Source organism: Cervus canadensis, chromosome 18 (genome assembly GCF_019320065.1).
Source record: "Cervus canadensis isolate Bull #8, Minnesota chromosome 18, ASM1932006v1, whole genome shotgun sequence".
In the NCBI taxonomy this organism is placed as follows: Eukaryota; Metazoa; Chordata; class Mammalia; order Artiodactyla; family Cervidae; genus Cervus; species Cervus canadensis.
The window spans coordinates 7,817,492-7,823,951 of NC_057403.1; the positions used below are offsets into that span (position 1 = coordinate 7,817,492).

General features: G+C 37.9%; 1 pseudogene; it reads left to right on the top strand.

The window, feature by feature from the left end:
• Positions 1–1,001, top strand: LOC122420457 (annotated as a pseudogene).
• Positions 1,002–6,460: the final 5,459 nt, after the last annotated feature.

Consider the following 6,460-nt stretch of genomic DNA (forward strand, 5'->3'; position numbering starts at 1 on the left):
ACACAGACTGTGGTTGGAATCCTGGGGAATTTCTCACTCGTTTGCCATCATATCATCCTTCACTTCACTGGCTCCAGGTTAAGGTCCACGGATTTGATCCTTAAGACCTGATTGTGGCCAACTCCTTGGTCCTCCTCTGTAAAGGGGTCCCCCAGGCAATGGCAGTGTTTGGGTCAAAGCATATTCACAGTGATTTTGACTGCAAACTTCTCTTCTTTCTGCACAGAGTGGGGAGGGGAGTGTCCATCAGTACCATCTGCCTCTTGAGTGTCTTTCAGGTGATCACGATCAGTCCCTGGAACTCCAGGTGGGCAGTGCTGAAAGTACCAGCTCCCAAGTACGTGGTTCTCTCTATTTTCCTGTGTTGGATCCTGCAAATGCTGGTAAATTTCATTTTTCCTCTACATATAAATGGCAAATGGAATGACAAAAGCAACACAAACAGGAAGGATTTTGGATACTGTTCTGTTCATCATGACAAAATCCAACAGTCATTGTCTGCAGCATTGCTATCACTCCTGATGTTCTGTGTTTGAGGCTCACGCTCTGGGCCAGCAGCTTCATGGTTTTCATCCTGTACAGACATAAGCATCATGCCCAACACATTCGTAGGACTGATACCCCTCCAAATTCTCCCCTGAGTCCAGAGCTACCAAAACCATCCTTCTCCTTGTGAACACTTTTGTCTATTTTTATACTCTTTCCTCCATTTTTCAACTGATGATGGCCCTTTTTTATTATCCCAGCTGGTTCCTTGTGAACATCACTGTAATCTTGGCATTTTGTGTCCCAACTGTCGGTCCCTTTCTGCTCATGAGCTGTGACTCCAATGTACACAGACTCTATTTTGCCTGGATAAGGAATACAAAGTCCCCTACTATTATGAGAAATATGTGAATTGAGTGTGTTTCTGAAGTGTAGAGATGACCATTCTTCAGTTCACCTCAGTTGTTGTTCAGACGTTCAGTCATGTCTGACTCTTTGGACTGCAACACGCCAGGCTGCCCTGTCCTTCAACATCTCCTGAAGTTTTCTCAGACTCATGTCCATTGAGTTGATGATATCATCCAACCATCTCTTCCTCTGTCATCCTCTTTTCCTGCCTTGAATCTTTCCCTGCCTCAGGGTCTTTTCTAATAAGTCATTCCTTTGCATAAGGTGGTCAAAGTATTGGAGCTTCAGTATTAGTCCTTCTAATGAATATTCAGGATTGACTTCCTTTAGAATTAACTGGTTTGATCTCCTTGGAGTCCAAGGGACTCTCAAGAGTTTTTTCCAACACCACAGTCCAAATTATCAATTCTTCAGTGGTCAGCCTTCCTTATGGCTTCACCTCAGAGACCCAGCTAAAATTTTGAATCTCAAGAGAATGGTAAACAGGACATGCTGAGCATCTTCTTCAAATAAACAATTGTAATAGTATTGTCATGACATACAGTTATCTTGTAAAGAATTATATGATTGAATTTTTCTAATACTTTCAGAAAATTAGTTCAGAATTTATGTGATAATAAAATCAAGTCTTGAAACAATCTACATTTTTTTCATTTATTTTTTATTAGTTGGAGGCTAATTACTTCACAACATTGCAGTGGGTTTCGTCATACATTGACATGAATCAGCCATGGAGTTACATGTATTCCCCAATCTGCATATTATAAGCTATTCAGGTGTGTAGTTTTCAGTCTGCAACAATAAGTTTCCTAGAAGTTATACAGGCACGAACTTATAGAGAAAGGTATGCATGACTATGGGTTAATATGTGCAATAGTCATTAATGAAACAGAACAAGTTAACGTCCTCACAGAATGAAGAGTGACCTGGTGTGTAGTTGGAATTTAAAATCCACCTCCTTCAGTAGAGACTTTGGCAGTCCATTATGAGTTTTATAGATAACATGCCTAGAGAGGTGGTAGTACTTATTAGAAATATGTTGTTTGGAACTGAGATTGAAACATGTAAATACTTTCATGCAGAAATGACCAGACTGAAGTGAAATGTACTTTCCAAAAAGAAACACAAAAACAAAAGAATACTCCAATAATTTTAAAACAATAGATGAACTATGTCAGCTGATTTTTAAAATTAAAATGTATTTGATATAAGCATTGTGTAAATTTAAGGTGTACAAAATATTGAAATAATTTTATTGTCTTACATGTACATAGCTGTCGAGTTTTCCCAGCACGACTTTTGAAGAAACTATCTTTCCTCCATTATATAGTCCTGCCTTATTTGCCTTTTTTTTTCCATTTATTTTTATTAGTTGGAGGCTAATTACTTTACAATATTGTAGTGGTTTTTGCCATACATTGACAGGAATCAGCCATGGATTTACATGTGTTCCCCATGCTGAACCCCCCTCCCACCTCCCTCCCCATCCCATCCCTCTGGGTCATCCCAGTGCACCAGCCTCGAGCACTTGTCTCATGCATCCAACCTGGACTGGCGATCTGTTTCACACTTGATAATATACATGTTTTGATGCTGTTCTCTCAGATCATCCCACCCTCGCCTTCTCCCATAGAGTCCAAAAGTCTGTTCTATACAATTGTGTCTCTTTTTCTGTCTTGCATATCGGTTATCGTTACCATCTTTCTAAATTCCATATATATGCGTTAGTATACTGTATTGGTCTTTATCTTTCTGGCTTATTTCACCTTATTTGTCATAGATTAATTGACCAAGAGCACATGGGTTTATTTCTGGCCTCTCTATTCTATTCCAATTATCTATGTGTCTATTTTTGTGCCAGTTTGATACTGTTTTGGTGACTGTAGCACTGTAGTATAGTCTGAAATAAAAGAGCTTGTTTCCTCCACTGTCTTTTTTTTTTTTTTTTTTTTTTAAAGCAGATACGTAATACGCTTACCAAATTCCAGTGGTGTGACCAAATGGGATGGATATTCTCTTTCCAAAAACAGGAAATCAGAAAGAAGAAGCAACTCACCTGTCCAAGGCAGGTAAAATCCAAGGAAGGTAAATTCTGTCAGATTTTAAAGTTTGAGAAATATCATGTTTGGCTGGATATGCTGTCCCCTGGGCTACCTGCATACAACCCCACCTTTCAGACACCAGTGGCCATGACCACATGTACGGTGCGTACTGTGGTTCATCACACCATTCACTAATAAAAGCAGCTGTTGCTTTGTGAAGTGATGGCTGAAGCTGGGGCTAGGACAGAATTATATATATATATATATGTATATATATATATATATAATATAAACCTGTATATAATGTATATAAACCTGAATAAATGTATATATATTTCCTTGAGAATCCTATATTAAATAGTAGAAAATAGGAAATGCTTTAAATAAGAACTAAGAAGAACCATAATGATGGGCTATATCAGAGACACACAGAAGTCACCTAGTTGGACAATTTGATTTTTTAAGAAAATGGTTTTGGATTATAACTCAAAGTATAAAAATTAATGTGTACCAGTGAAAACTGAAATGAAATACAATTGAAGAAATAATGTATTTGAGGAAACAGAATTCCCCTTCAGAAAGATTCTACATAATTGTGTTAAAAGTTTATCATGCAAAAGTTGGAAAATAACATCCCATGCTTAAGTGTGGCCTTCATATAGTGTCTTACTTTCAGTGAGTACACATTGAGAAGGGACAAAAATAACATTTGATGAGAAAAATCAGAGGCCCCTACCTCATTCTGGAGACCTAGGTTAATATCAACAGTGATAAGTCATGTTGGTTGTATTGACCCTTGACATGATGAAATGAAAATGGTTTTTACACCTCTGCAGTCTTTCTCCCCAAGACACAGAACCCAAGTATAATCATGAGAGGAATGTCATATTAATCTCACTTAAAGGACATTCCAGAAAATACCAAACTAGTGCTCCTCAAATCTATCACCATCATTAAACCTGAAGAATGTCTGATTAATTGTCACAACAAAGAGACTAGGGAATGATGACTGCAAACATGACAATCGGTATCTGGATCAATTCTTGGAAAAGAAAAGGGATATAAAAGAGAAACTGAGAAAATCTGAATAAAGTGTTGACTTTGGTTAACACAAATTAATTACTATTGGTTCATTGATTAAACAACTTGACACATACAGGACTTCAGAGTAACCAATTGAATGTGGAATATAAGGAGACTCTGTATAGTCTTGCCATTTTTGAAAATCTATAACTATTCTAAAATAAAATCTTCCTAAAAAAACCAACTTGACTTATAATTCTCGATACATAATTGTGTGAACCCCACAATTTTTCTCCTGAGTTATCCTTTGTAATACACAACAAGAGGGTGAGATTCTCTGCTTGACTTTCAGCAATCTCAGCTAAAGGGTGGGAGGGGGTAAGAATCTCCTTCAGGGCACACATAGAAGCCTTGGGGTTCTATATATGGTGCTTGACTGGGGCATTCCAATCCCTGAGCTCAACCTTTTCACTCACCTCTTAGTCCAGCAACATTAGGAGCATGCAACCAATGTTAATACATTCATTAGCTTCTCCCAAATGTTCAAAAGTATTGTAAGCAGAGTCACTCAGATACTTACTTATCTAAGAGGTGATGGGGTGTATCCCATGCAGATGTGTTGGGAGTCTGTACTGCTGAATCAGGATATGGACTCTAGGCGCTCTCTTTACTGCTGGAAATGAGCTCATTAGTGTCTGTACTTCTAATCAGATTTGAAGTGCAGTGAAAATCGCTCAGTCGTGTCTGACTCTTTGTGACCTCATGGACTTAGTCTGTGGAATTCTCCAGGCCAGAATACTGGAGTGGGTACCCTTTCCCTTCTCCAGGGGATCTTCCCAACCCAGGGATTGAACCCAGGTCTCCAAACTGCAGGCAGATTCTTTACCAGCTGAGTCACAATGGAAGGGCTTCAGATTCGAAAGCCATTTCCAAAAACCCAGGAACCAATGCAAAACTCTCCCTTAAATTCCATTTCTCTAGAATCACTCCTAAAAACAGTGGACTCATGACATTATTTGATATTCCTAAAATGAAATTCTCATACAGCAATGCTAATGAGTGCTTACAACATTATGCAAACTTTAAATTCACAAACAATGTAAGAAATGAAAAATCTAATACAAAACAGTACATGTACCTATTTTCTTTTTCTTTTTTTTAATGATTTTTTATGTGGACCATTTTTAAAGTATTTGTTGATTTTGTTACAATATTGCTTCTGTTTTACATTTTGCTTTTCATCCACAAGGGATGTGGGATCTTGGCTCCCTTTCCAGGGATCAAACCTGCACCCCTTGCACTAGGAGGTGAAGTCTAAACCACAGCACCACCAGCGAAGTCCCAGGTCCTCTTTTTTTTTGTTTTTAATGAACCCCAGCTAAAGGTTCATCAGTTGTGTGTATCTTTTTGAAAAATCACCTCTTGGTGTCATTGACTTGTTCTGTTGGTGTTTTGATCTCTGATTTTTAAAATACTCTTTTTGATTTATATCATTTCCTTTGTCTCCTATCTTTGACATTTTATGTAATTCCTCTTATAATTTCTTTAGATGGTAGGTTAGGTTGTTTATTTGAAATTTTTCTGGTTTTTTCAGGTAGACTTTCATCTTTCTCAGTTTCTCTTAGAATTGCCTTTTCTATTTCTTGATTTCTAAAGTTTATTTTTATTTGCTTCAAGGTAATTTCTGATTTTCTTTTGATTTCCCATTGATCCACTGGTTTTTAGTAGTATTTTATTTAGTCTTTAGGTTTGATCCTCCTGAATTAAGTAATTGCTCAGACCACTGAGCCTTCAGATCCAGATGATTTTATTCAAAAGATACTCTTTTTGAACCCTCTCTTTGTGCATTTATTCTGCATCCCATTCTTATCACCAACAGAATTAAATAAGAATAAAGTGTATTTTCTGACAAGATTTCCTTCATAATTGTCATGGAATGATGAAAATAAGTCTAAATCATTGATTTTATTTGTGCTAATGATTCGTATAATGAGTTCCCTATCGTGTTCCTCCTTTCCCTTTTATCTCTTTGAGTATACCCCCCAGGTATTTGGATTCATTCCATTTCTCCACCAATACTTTAATTGATGGTTCAGATTAGTGGACTGCTGATTGGCAGAGTACTAGAGAAACATCTCATGGAAGCGAAGAACCCAGAGAGACCCACATAGTTACTTCAGTCACGTGCATATTTCAGTATTTCTTATAGTCGTCCATGTGAGACCCTGTCTGCCATTAGTGGTCACGGAAAATAAGAAGGCTCTTGGAAACACTCCTTTAGTCTCCTAAAAGTGCTAACCAGAAACTTGTAATTTTTTCCAGTAATTAACAACTGAGAGAAAAGTTTCCAGAAATGTTCTCAGATCCCAGGCCTGCACTCCCATTGCTGCTGCAGGTGAAATGATAATTGCAGCTCTGATGGGAGGAGCCGGGAAGGCACAGCATCTCAAACCCATATATCAGGGTCCGGCTGCCTCCCTCCTACACACATGCTGGGTATA